General features: G+C 41.5%; 1 protein-coding gene and 1 long non-coding RNA gene across 3 annotated transcripts in view; one reads left to right on the top strand and one right to left on the bottom strand.

Moving 5' to 3' along the window:
• The first annotated feature begins 1,561 nt into the window (after positions 1-1,561).
• filip1l (filamin A interacting protein 1 like) overlaps positions 1,562-12,796 on the top strand; it is a 43,573-nt gene continuing 32,338 nt past the window's right edge. For both annotated transcript variants that reach the window (XM_089001101.1, XM_089001095.1), the window contains exon 1: positions 1,562-1,797. The gene's annotated coding sequence lies outside the window, so the exon portion shown is untranslated. The remainder of the gene's footprint in view (positions 1,798-12,796) is intronic.
• Positions 4,550-5,891, bottom strand: LOC148903366 (uncharacterized). Its single transcript, XR_016115007.1, has 3 exons — positions 5,819-5,891; positions 5,666-5,735; positions 4,550-4,751 (listed from the first exon to the last, which is right to left on the bottom strand). It is a non-coding gene; the product is annotated as an uncharacterized LOC148903366 (long non-coding RNA).

Below are 12,796 nucleotides of genomic sequence, written 5' to 3'. Positions count from 1 at the left end.
GTTGGTCCCGCATTGTGGCTCTCCAAGAACTTGAAAGGTGAGCACTGTGTCGTAAATACTTCTGTTTTTAAACTCCTTGCTCCCACGACGCCGCACGAGAGAGGAAGAGTGGAAAAGGGTCATGCATTGGTGCTTTGTACAATCTGATTAGGTAACACATTATTGGAGCTTATGTTCAAGTAGTAGTATCAAACATGCTCAAGGCTTACTGCTCCTGTGCCGTTACTGGACTCATAACCGCACAAACCATTAAAAGCTCTTTAGTGTCCTAAAAAGAAAACACCAACCACTCCCTTTGTTGCACCAAATGTTGTATTGAGTGTGAAGTTCATAAAGACAAGGATATGTGCTCAGAGATCTGACTCCATGGGAGGTCCGAAATGTTCATTGATTAATTTTAAAATCAAACCTGAATGGCTGGACACCAGTTCAGGGCGTCCTCTGTGTCTTTCACAATGACGGCAGTGACACGCTTCAGCACGCCCATAACTCCAATGAGGAGAAACGTTTTGGAAAATGAATGAATGGGTGGATTAAAATCTATTCATGATGACTAAACATATTTCAAGACAAATGGGACGATAAAGTAGAGACTTGGCAGGTGATAGTTGGAAGTTGGGAGTACAGTGAGTTGGTTAGCGTGCAGGAATTTCAGCTCTAGCTTTCTTGCGACTGAGATGTGAAAAAGAGGTTTACAATGCATCGCTCCCGACAAAGCAACGGATCCAAAACATTCAAATCGTCTCTCTTCCTTCTTCTTCCTCCAAAACATCACACCTTATCTATCCCTGTGAGGAGCTCAGTTCTAATTCTATTACTGATGACTCTCAAAGTAAACGTCAACATCTTTATTCCTGGCACCCCCAGTTTTGCTTTGTGCCATTTCCTCATTGCCTCTGCGTCAAATACAGACATCACGGATTACTGTTTTCTAATTTTAGCCCTCAATTCTAGACTCATCTATCGCATAACACTCCATTGCTCTGGACTGCTGACCCCAAGTATTTTCGGCTCGAAAGTTGCAACATTTTCACAGCATTTTCTACTTATGCATACCAAAGTTAATGTGAGAACTATCATAAAATCTAAAACTTAAAACAACACATAACTATAGCATCACCACAGCATTATTTTAACTTTCAAACTCATCCTGTAGGCTGGATTGAACCACATTGCTGGCTGGCTATGGCACGCGGACTGTATGTTTGACACCCCTATGATCAATGTGCCACAACGGGAAAAAAATATTTACTTTTTTTTTGTGGCAAATTTACATTTCTGCTTGAAAAGCACAAACCATCCCAAGCATAGGATCCTGCCCCTCAGGGAATGCTGTGGCAGTGGTCTTCAGTCAGGATCCATGGAGTAGTGTCATTGCCAAGTGTGTGTGGGGGGGGGTTTGTGTGTGTGTTTTGGAGGGTGGGGGGTGCAGACATGGCTCAAGGTGTCAGAAGGCAGGCTGGTTTAAATTTAACTGGCTGCAACTTAACATGGCAGGTCCTCCGCTCCCTCTCCCTCTCACACACACAAACACACACACCCATGCCCAGACAGCATCATGCTCACAGGGACTTAGCCTGAGACACCATCCTGCACTGCCATCCTCATTCAGACCACCTGGATTGTACAAGGGGAGGTTTGAGGACATAGTGGAGAAGTAACTCTCACACTGGGTGGGCAAGAAGCATTCAACACGAAGGATAAACCTGTCATCCAGGGCGTCAGGCTGAAGGCAGGATCGGCAGCTCTGCAGCACCACAGCAGCACAGTTAGCGGTTGGTCGCTTAGCTACCAGAGGTAAGACCAGAGGAGCTTGTGCACAGTGGCCATAAAAGTATCTATGAGAAATGCTTTGACTACTAACCTGAGGAAAACGGCAGAGAATCTGCTGTCCTTTCATGGGATTCGTATATGAAGGGTGCCGATGACAATGGAACAAGATATTGTACTGAGCAGGCTGCGGTCACAGTGCACATAAAAGCATAGATGACTCATGAAAAATAATCCCGATGTAACAGGGGCAAAGGTCGACTGCACCCTAGAAAGTTTTGAAATATATTATATTTTTATATTATATTTTTCCACTTGCTCTCCCATCACTACCTTGCCAAAGGCTGCGTACTGATGATGTGTTAACATGATGAGGATCTCATGTTAAGATTGTGTTTGAAATGATTGCAATCCGTACAATCTGTCTTTATTTTCTTTGCACAGAAACAACATTTCCTAGTATAAACATTTGTCATTTTTGCTCTTATAGTTAAAATACTTTACTCTAAAAAGCACAAAAAACATGTCCTAAGAGTCTTGTATTAAGATTTTATGTATTCCACAATGCTGAAAGTTGAAACTCTAAGCAAGCAAGATGTTGATGGTTATTGGTCCATGACTAGAAGTGATATTTTGCATCTCATGGCAGAGCAGCAGGCCAGTGCCTTTTGGTGTTGTTAATATCCAGAAATCAATTTATTTAGCTACTTAACACTGAGACTCACGAGAATGTGACTGCTAGTCACTTAGACTGATAGGTGATTCTTATTGATCGACTGGTTAGTACGTCCACTTCACAAAGCAGAGGTACAGAGTTCAATTCCAGCTCCGACCTTCATGTATGGAGTTTGCATGGTCTCCCCGCGCCTGCATGGGTTTTCTCCAGGTACTCAGATTTTCCTCCCACATTCCAAAAACATTCATGACTGATTGAACACTCTAAATTGTCCCTAAGTAAGAATGTGAGCACGAATGGTTCTTTCTGTGTGAGCTGCAATTGGCTGTCAACCGGTTCAGGGTGTCCTTTGCTTGCTCTCAGAAGACAGCTGGGATAGGCACCAGCATTTCCGTGACTCTCTTGAGGACGAGCAGTTTGGAAGGTGGGTGGATGGATGGATAGCTGGATGAACGGATGACTGGATGGATGGATGGGTGGATTGGTTTGGGTGGGTGGATGGACGAATGGATGGATTATTTCACTTTTAGCATAAGAATCATCATCAAGCCTCATCCTAATAATAACATGTTGTTCTCTGGTCAACCGAGCAAACCTTTAGGCCCAGACATGCACTAATGACAAGTGGGAGGCTTGTATGAAGACTGACGAAAGGCATTTGGAAGCATTGCTTTTTAAGAGATAACAGCTCAAGTGCTGAAATCACTGGAGAAAAGTACACCTTGCTGCTGAGTGACAGTTTGGGGCCAGTGGGGCAGATTGTTAACGTACTCTGAGCTCCTCGACTTGGTGGGCGGATTACAGCCTGGTTAAGAGCTTTTGTGTGGGATTTATCAAGGACTCACTCATATGGTCACAATGTTACACTCCAGTAGTGGCTGATGTCTACAAAAAAGGTTCACAATCACATTATAAAAAGAAAGATAGTTTGCGAGAATATAAATCTGCACCCTATTTTGTCACGTTTTGCAAGGTGGTGATGGCGGTTGCGGATCCCAAAAAGCAGGCAGGAGGGAGCAGGAAGGAGCAGGAGGGAGCAGGAGGTTGTGTTTGTCAAATTGTATTAAAATAAAGTCAGCAGGAACAAAATGTAAAACATCAAAGTCATCTGAATGGAAAAAAATACAGAGTATCAAAAGAAAACCAAGATTAAAAGTCTGCCAATGTTAAACAAACACATGCACAGCATACAATTGCATACAAAGCATACATCATACACATGTACACATGCATATAACATACAATGACCTGACAGCGAATGATCGTGCAGGCAGGCAGGGCTGACAGCACTAAGCATTGGTCGTCAATCCGAACGTGGCAGTCCGCTATCGGCCCCGCCTGCACCTGCACAGGTGCTGGTCGTGCCGAGCCTTGGCGGACTGCCACGTTCGGATTGGAGACCAATGGGTAGCGCTGTCAGCCCTGCCTGCTGCCTCGCAGGTGCTGGTCGTTACAATCAATGACACTCAAAAGTGTCATTGAAATGACTCCCTGCACGACCATTCGCTGTCGGGTCATTGTATGTTATATGCATGTGTACATGCTGTATGTACGATGTATGCTTTGTATGCAATTGTATGATCCGCAACCGCCATCACCACCTCGCAAACCGTGACATATTTATTCTGGGTTCGATTAAAATGTCAAAATATGAAATGGACAATCGAATGATTACCGGTAAGTGTCATACAATTAATACCGACCAACATGCCACCAAATGCTAAACGCTAAACATGCGACCAAAATGGAGAAGCTGTGCTCAACACACATGACACCCAATACATGTCACTAATCTAGCAAGCTAGCTTTTAGCTATAGAGCTATCTAGCTGGCTGGTTAGCTATCTAGCTGACTAGCTATTAGCTATCTATTGGCTAGCTGGCTAGCTTTCTGGCTATTTGAGTTACTTCCGGATTGAGTGAAAGCTGGCGCGTGTGGCTGCCGCTGCTCACCCACAGAAAAACTGATCCTGTGACTGTAAAGTGACCTTGAGAGTTTTGAAAGGCGGCTATAAATGAAATGTATTATTATACAAACAAATGGCCCCATCAAAAAGAAAAGATTTTCAAAATTTATTTTTTATTGCATTTGATTGGAGTAGACTTGAGCTTCTTAGTTCATGCAAGGCAATGACATTTGTCCAACATGTGCTATTTCTCGAATCATTTGTGTACTGGTGTATTGAGGTTGACTAGTCCAAATCCAAATTCCAAGTGCGGAACTAGGAGGGCACGGTGCTTGCATGCTCACTTGTTAGGGCTCCCCAGGTCTGGTTTCACTTCCAGAATAGCTGCCACTCAGAGCTCTGGGGAAAGAGCACTATTTATATTCAAGCAGAAACATCAGTGTTGTCCAACATTAGGTTCGCTCCGAGCTTGACCCGTGGACTTTACAGTCCAAATAAGTTCAATGAAGTTTGCACCCATCACACTGTACTACAGGATGGAACTTCCAATTGAGTTAAAAAAAACATTGACATTTTTGTTGACATTTTTATTTTGCTATGCTTAAAATATCTTGTTTTCTATCCTTTCAGCCCCCACCCCACCCCATCCCCTTTCAAATTGCTGCTGTGGACTGCAAATTTCCCCATTGTGGGACGAATAAAGGTTTTCTGATTCTGATACTGAAGAATTTAGCCCACTGAAAAGATAGAAAGATAGTAACAAATCTTCATGATTTGAATCAGAATTAGTTTCTCGAGGTGGTAAACATATTCACACTACAGATGCTTGTGTCAAAAAGGAGACTGGTGAAAGGAGAATGACTGATTCAACCATTCTCCTTGGGTCAAGTAAAAAATGTGATGACTGAATATTCTGATACACCAATTTTAAAAACTTGGCAGAGTGAAAAATAAAGTTGTCATTCGTTATGTCCCACTGACACCAAAAGTCAGGATTTCTGAACGAGGGCAAACTGCATTTGTGCTTAAGCAGAATATACGGTATTCCTGTGGCCCCCCCATCACCATTAGATGAGCTTAGATCAGTCCACTTACTCATGCACAGAACACAACAACTCTAAACAAGCCATTAAAGCCTGGATTTTGTATTAATGGAGTGTCCTAGTACAGTTTTGTAAGGTGTATCCGTGTCCCTTCAATGATGTCATTGAGTGAGACCTGTTCCCTTGTTTTGTTTTTTGGAACTTAAACTGAAGACGGTTTAGGTTAAAAATAAAACAAGAACTAAGAGTATGAAATGAGACTGTATCTACCCCGGTCAAGGATGACGCTTCGTACTGATGTCCCAACGTTTATTATGGAGCACTTGGAACACCGTGAAAACTATAAATGACATTTAAAAACGACAATTAACATTACAATAAGTTCGACAAGACATACAGTAAATAAGCAAATTAATAACGTACCGTGTGCACCTTATTAACCGAAAGTAGATAAACTTTGACGTAGACTAGACTGCGTTCTCTCTCTCTAGCAGTTACTCTCGTTCTGTCTCTCTTGCAATTACTCTCGTACATCGAAACACATGACACGGAGGCGGAAGTGATAACGACAAAACATAAAGTATTGAAGACGATTTTAAGAAAAACACACATATAAAGGTTCGCATATAAACGTTAAACACTTTTACAGAACAACAAGAACAAATAAATTATATTTTTGATGTCATGGTAACCAATGACAATATAGTTATAGAGACATTTGTAGTTTCTGGAGGAATTGCATGTGAATGATGAAATGTTGAGTGGAAAAAAATATTGATGCCTCGGCGTAATGTTGAAAATTATTGGGGAATGGAAATATCTTACATTTTTACAAAAATTGTAAGAAAAATCTTACAGTTACACTTTTCGTCAATGGGATTTTTTTTTTCAAGCAAAGTGAAAATTGTTCCTAATGTGACTTGAATGAGCTGATTGTTTGGAAATTCAAGATGGGAGCAAAGTGAATATGTTCTATTCAACAACCCCATGGGAATGAATGACCAAAAGCAGATCTTGGAAATTCTCAACCATATAGCCTTTACATCATTAAAGGACAACCGACACCACTTTTTTGTTTCCTATGTGACATCAGAAAAACGTTTTATAGCATCTAAAATACCCAAAACACGCAGTATGATATTTTTAGTCAAATGCAAAACACCAATAAATATGACTTAAAGTGTCTAAAAACTACTTCAAATTGAAACAGAAAGTGGCCAGTTTCAGACGGTCCCGCCCCCTTGTTCGTGGTGTCACGCCAAGTCATCTTGCCTTGCTTGAGAATCAAAACAATGGCTTCAGATTCGGATAAGATGCTTTCTTGTTACTCATCCAGTTATGAATATGATTCAAATAGTTCTGAAGAGGAAAGCATACATGTTTGCAATCGATTAAATAATGTATTCCGTGTCATTTTGAGGAATCTGGAGAGAAAGGTAGTGACAAACTCTTAAGTAGCACGCAAAAAAGGCATAAGATGGCGACAAAGCTCCGTGGAAATGGGCTTATTTGTCTCTTGGGAAGTTTTGTCAGTGAATATCAAATAGTAGTCTTGGTGAAACACACAACGATTCAACATCGCGTTATTTATGTTTTTTCCTTCTAATTTCGCCATCAACACGTATCAACACAAAGTTTTCAGACCAAACAAAGTACCGCACAATGCATTGAGGTCACTGCTACAGTGTGTCCTTTCTCGGTCCGTGGCGTCACCATCTCACAAACAAGACTTCCGGAATATTCAGCGCGAATCTTAAAACGTAAAATATAGCTATATGCGGTGGAATCTTTGTAAAATACGCTCAGTAGAAGTCATTTGAAGCGATTTTACAAATTATGGACACAACTTGTCAGGAGGTGTCGGTTGTCTTTCAAAGTTGAATTGCTTTCTCACCAGTCCATAAAACACATGTCTGCACGTGTTGGAAACATGGCCTATTTATTCTTCTACTGCCCAATGACAGCCGGCTTCAGTATGCCCCCGACCATCGTGAGGATAAGCAGATGACAAAATGGATGAAAGTGAATATTTATCATATAAAAAAAACAATGTACTTTTTGAGGGGAGTTAATAAAGATTACAGGACGAGTTTGATCCACCGTAGCAGTCAGGTCTGGTCATTCTGAATATAAAGGAGTTATCCAATGTTGTGGCTAAAAACGGAAAGGCTCGTCAAGTGTTGTGTATTTTTTAATCTTTGGGGTATTTTGAAATAAAATATAAATCACAGAAGTCTTAAGGCACCTGGGAACTGTTTCAATCCTCTCGAGGACTGCAGTCACTACAGTCAAAGTCAAAGTCAGCTTTATTGTCAAATATGCTAATATGGATGACATACAGCACAGATCGATGAGAAGGTTTCTTCAGCCGTCATCTGTACAAAAGTGAAGGTTTCGGACGTTTCGCCTCCTATCCGAGAGGCTTCGTCAGCGAACTAAAGTCTGACTGGTCGTATCGGCCCCATTTATATATCCCTAATGTCCAGACATGGTGGCGCCGGACACAGCTATGATAGGTCCCTACCCTTAGGTTGGGGGGGGCAGGGGACCCCTCCCTGTGGCCCCACTGATTGTTCCTACATTCCTGACTAGCGACTGGCCTATTACCCCCACTCCCCCCGGTATCACCTCATCAGCATAACGACCCTCATCAGCATTGCGAAAGTTGCCTAACCTGTTTTGCCTAAGCAGGCTATTGTATGAACAATCCAAATTGAACCTCACCCCACCAGACCGGTTTAATGAAGGATTTTGTTGTTTTATAAGAATCGCTTCTTTTACCCCCCTTTCAAACCATCTATGTTCTTTCGCTAAGATTTTAACCTCATTGTCGTCAAATTGCTAGCTTTTAGGTGCAAATGTACTGCCGATTGAGGCCCACTAGTATTATCCCTGCGATGTTGATAAAGTCTTTTTTTGAGAATTTGTTGAGTCTCCCCAATGTACTGCTCTTTACAATTTTCATTCTTACAATGTATGGAATAAACTACATTACTTTGTTTTTCATTTGGTAGCCTATCTTTTGGATGCCCCCCCCCCCAACCTGAGGGTAGGGACCTATCATAGCTGTGTCCGGCGCCACCATGTCTGGACATTAGGGATATATAAATGGGGCCGATACGACCAGTCAGACTTTAGTTCGCTGACGAAGCCTCTTGGGTAGGAGGCGAAACGTCCGAAACCTTCACTTTTGTACAGATGACGGCTGAAGAAACCTTCTCATCGATGGACCACTCCTGTACGACTGAGAGCTTACACAGACATACAGCACAGATGAAATTATTGTCCTCTCGGACCCAGCATGCAAGGCACTTATAAAGACTTTCACAAACATAATAAATATGAAACGCCAATTTGCCGGTAGAGGGGAGCCGCTGCGTGTTCACGTGCCGCCATCTTGGGAAAAAAACAAACATAACAAATAATACGACAACACAAAGACACAGAGTCATTCATTCTTCAGGACTTGCTGTACCCTCTTTGTGATGACATGAAGCAGTTCTAGATGAAAGAGGAGAGGATCAAAGCATCCATTTCAGCAGTGGATCAGGGACGTCATGGTGGAATTTGCACGTCTACTACAAGCTAAATGTTGAAAGCAAACACGAAGCTGTAGCATCCATTGAGGAAAAGACATTGTCTCATATCTCCTCTCCCACATAAATCTCCTGCAATTCCAAGCTGCGACAGTTCCACATACGCATCGGCGCTCTGCGCTGATATTCATTTCTTCTCAATGATATGGGGTTACAGGGTGCATGAAAGGGTCATATTGTGATGCAAGGATATCCTTTTAAACCCAGTTATAATGTATTCCTTTTTATTTTTATTTACTCAGCCCAATGTCCACCTGCTGTTCATATTTGCCACAGCATCATCACCCTCACTCCTTTTAGTGTGTGTACTTTAACTATGCAGCAGGTTGGATTTGGACTCCACAGCAGGGTGCTTGATAGGGGCGGGGACTTTCCATGATGCGACACAATTTGTCAAACCTGCGCCTCCCTTTGCTGAGTGGCCCTGTTTGTTATGTTCACATAAAATCCTCCGGAGATCCACATACAATATCTGGCAGTTATTTCTGGGCAGTCTATTCCCAGGAGGGATGCAACTTTGCCTGTGAAATTCCGAGCATACGAAACATGATTAGATAAAGTGACACAAGTAGGGGCCGTAAATATTCACCTAACAGCGGCTCTCTTTTCCCCGGTCAAGGATGACGCTTCGTACTGATATCCAAAACGTTTACTGTGGAACACTGTGAAAACTAAAAGACATTTAAAACAACAATCAACATTAGTTCGACAAGACTTACAACAAATAAGCAAATTAATAACGTAGCATGTGCACTTTGTAAACCACAGGTAGACAAACTTCAATGACGTAGACTTTATCGTTCCCTTTCTCTGGCAATTTCTCTCGCAATTTGTCTCGTTCTGTCTCTCTCTAGCGATTTCTCTCGCACGAAACACGTGACACGGAACCAGAAGTGATCAAGACACAATATTATAAATAAAGTATTGAAGACGATTTTAAGAAAAACATACATATAAAAGTTCACGCAGAAACTTTAAACATTTTGACAAAACAACAAGGCCAAATAAATTATATTTTTGTTGTCATGGCAACCAATGACAATATTGGCGCCAGTTACAGCGGCCATGCCGTGAACACGACTCTTTTTTTGGGCTGGCATTGTTGCCCAGGTGCTGTGTTGCATGTTGTCAAGGAGACGCCCCTGACGAAGACCAAAGCTGCATGTCGCTCAGATATAGAGCAGTGTTGACTGTTAGGCAACTGTACCACACAACAGCAACAGAGAGTGACATGTCCTTTCATTTCTCAAAATGTTCATGCATCCTGATACTGTATAAAAAATACTAATAATAAATAGGGCGTTTTCTGGCCCTGTTATTCCACAATATATTAACTCTTGCACAGTGCAGCAGTCAAATTGAGAACGAAAATAAGATAAATCAGTTGTATATATAAATCTGACAACCTTTGTGAGAGCTCATTGTGTGGACCGTGCGCATGTGTTCTTATTTTTCAGTACAAACACAGCACCTTAAATGAAGGACTAATAAAACTTATTGATGCTTAAAGGACAACCGACGTCTCCGGACAAGTTGTGTCCATAATTTGTAAAATGGCTTTAAATGACTTCTACTGGGCGTATTTTAATAAGATTCCACCGCATATAGCTATATTTTACGTTTTAAGACTCGCTCTGAATATTCAGGAAGTCTTGTTTTTGAGTTGGTGACGAGTCCGTACTTGACGTCATGAGAAGACCGCCCCCTGACCAAAAAAGCCACATTGTAGCAGTCCTTCAATCACGTCAATGTATTTTGCTGTACATGTTTGGTCTAAGAACCGTGTTGCACCCAAAAGCCACCAGAAGAGGGCATCCAAGCTCCATAAGGAATTTATCAGCCTGTGGAAGCGGAGGTGGCCACTGGAGGTCGCCATTTTGTGCCTCTTTTTTTTGGGTGAGAGATTTTCCCCCAATGTTGCCTCAAAATGGCACATATAATTCTTTAATCGATTGCAAACATGTATGCTTTCCTCTTCAGAACTATTTGAATCATATTCAGAACTGGATGTGTAACAAGAAAGCATATTCCCCGAATCTGAAGCCATTGTTTGGATTCTCCAGCAATGCAAGACGTCTTGGCGTGACGTCACGAACTGGGGGCGGAACTTTCTGAAAATGCCCAATTCACAGCTCAATTTTTTGGCAGATTTTGGACACTTTAAGTCATTTTTATTGGTGTTTTGGATTTGAATAAAAATATTGGAGTTTTGGTTATTTTAGATGCTATAAAACGTTTTTCTGATGTCAGTTAAAAAAACAAAAAAGTGAGGTCGGTTGCCCTTTAAGTTTGGGAATGATCTTAGTTGTACCAGAGGCATCAACAGTTCAAGCAGTGTCAAACCCTCTGTATACAGTATTTGAAATGACATTGTGAGTTCAGCACGACAAAGCAAAATTACAATGCTGGACTGCAAGCACGTCTGACAGTTTTTGTTGCTACTTGAACACCTGCAATTTCTCAGTTCATTATTTTGCAACATTATTGATGAGCAGCATATTGTTTAGCATCTAACAAGCCAGACAGCTCCCTCGTGAGTTATCCAATGTTGTATGCATTTCTGTGCATATTTACTTTCATTGATTGATTCTTGGAGAGCAGCCTTTGCCACACATTGTCTCTGAGCCACAAGGCATTCCCTGTCCAGGCCTTTGGACAGCATGACAAGTGGCTCAAGGATCGCTGACCTTGTAATCCTCACGATGCCCACTATCATGTCACATGGATGCAAACCCTGGCAGATGAGGTGACACATTGCTGACCATCCTATAAACCCATGCTTTGACTAATCTACTGTCAACTCTGAATTGGGGTTTTAAAGACACTAAAGGGGGATGTGTACATTTTAATCCTGTCAGGTCCCTCTGTCCCCTCAGGGTCTCCTGACTATTGGCAGTGGTGAGTCTGTGGAACTGGGTGTAGGTAACATGTAACAAATTGTCATTGATGCTGTTTCAGTGTGACTATTTTGGTTATTGATATGGTCGTTATTTAACATATTATGAGCAAACCCAGAAAGCAAGTGATCCGTGACAGCCATCACCAGAGCCATTTGGCACTGTGATGTCGTTTTCAGGAAACAGCAAGTAGGCAGCCCTCCCAGAAAGGTAAAATAACAGGGATTTATTTTAATTATTTCATATTATGCCAATGCAATATGAATTAGGATAGCATGTTTAGACCAGTGTGGGCGGAACCATCTTATTGACAAAGAAAAGTATTGAATACTTTTAATAGTCAAGAGATCAGGGGTTGGACACCTCAGACTTAACTTTATCATACAGTATACTTCCCTTGCTGGTTGGTTGGTGACGTGACATAACATGAGTTCATCTGTACACAATGCTGTGATTACCTTCACCTCATTTCATTTGTGCCTTGCTGCTTTCAGAGTCAGAAAGGCTGCTTCAAGGACAACCGATGCCCTCTGACAAGTTGCGTCCATAATTTGTAAAATCACTTCAAATGACTTATACTGAGCGTATTTTACAAAGATCCCACCGCATATAGCTATAGATTACGTTTTAAGACTCGCTCTGAATATTGATACTGAATATATAATAATACATTTTATTTCAAGCGCCTTTCAAAACACCCAAGGACACTTTACAATAAAAACAATAAAACAAAGCACATAACAATAAAACCATAAGTAAAATGATACATAACAAAATAGCAGATAGAACTATACATTGAAAGCAATTTTAAACAAGTGGGTTTTGAGGTGAGCCTTGAAAATAGGGAGGGAGTCAATATTACGGATGTTGGGTGGAAGAGCATTCCAGAGTTTGAGAGCAGAGCGGCT

The sequence above is a fragment of the Hippocampus bargibanti genome, linkage group LG01, assembly GCF_051943395.1.
Source record: "Hippocampus bargibanti isolate YZ-2025 linkage group LG01, ASM5194339v1, whole genome shotgun sequence".
Lineage (NCBI taxonomy): Eukaryota > Metazoa > Chordata > Actinopteri > Syngnathiformes > Syngnathidae > Hippocampus > Hippocampus bargibanti.
Note: the sequence above shows the minus strand (reverse complement) of the source record. Positions and strands in the feature narration are given on the sequence as shown.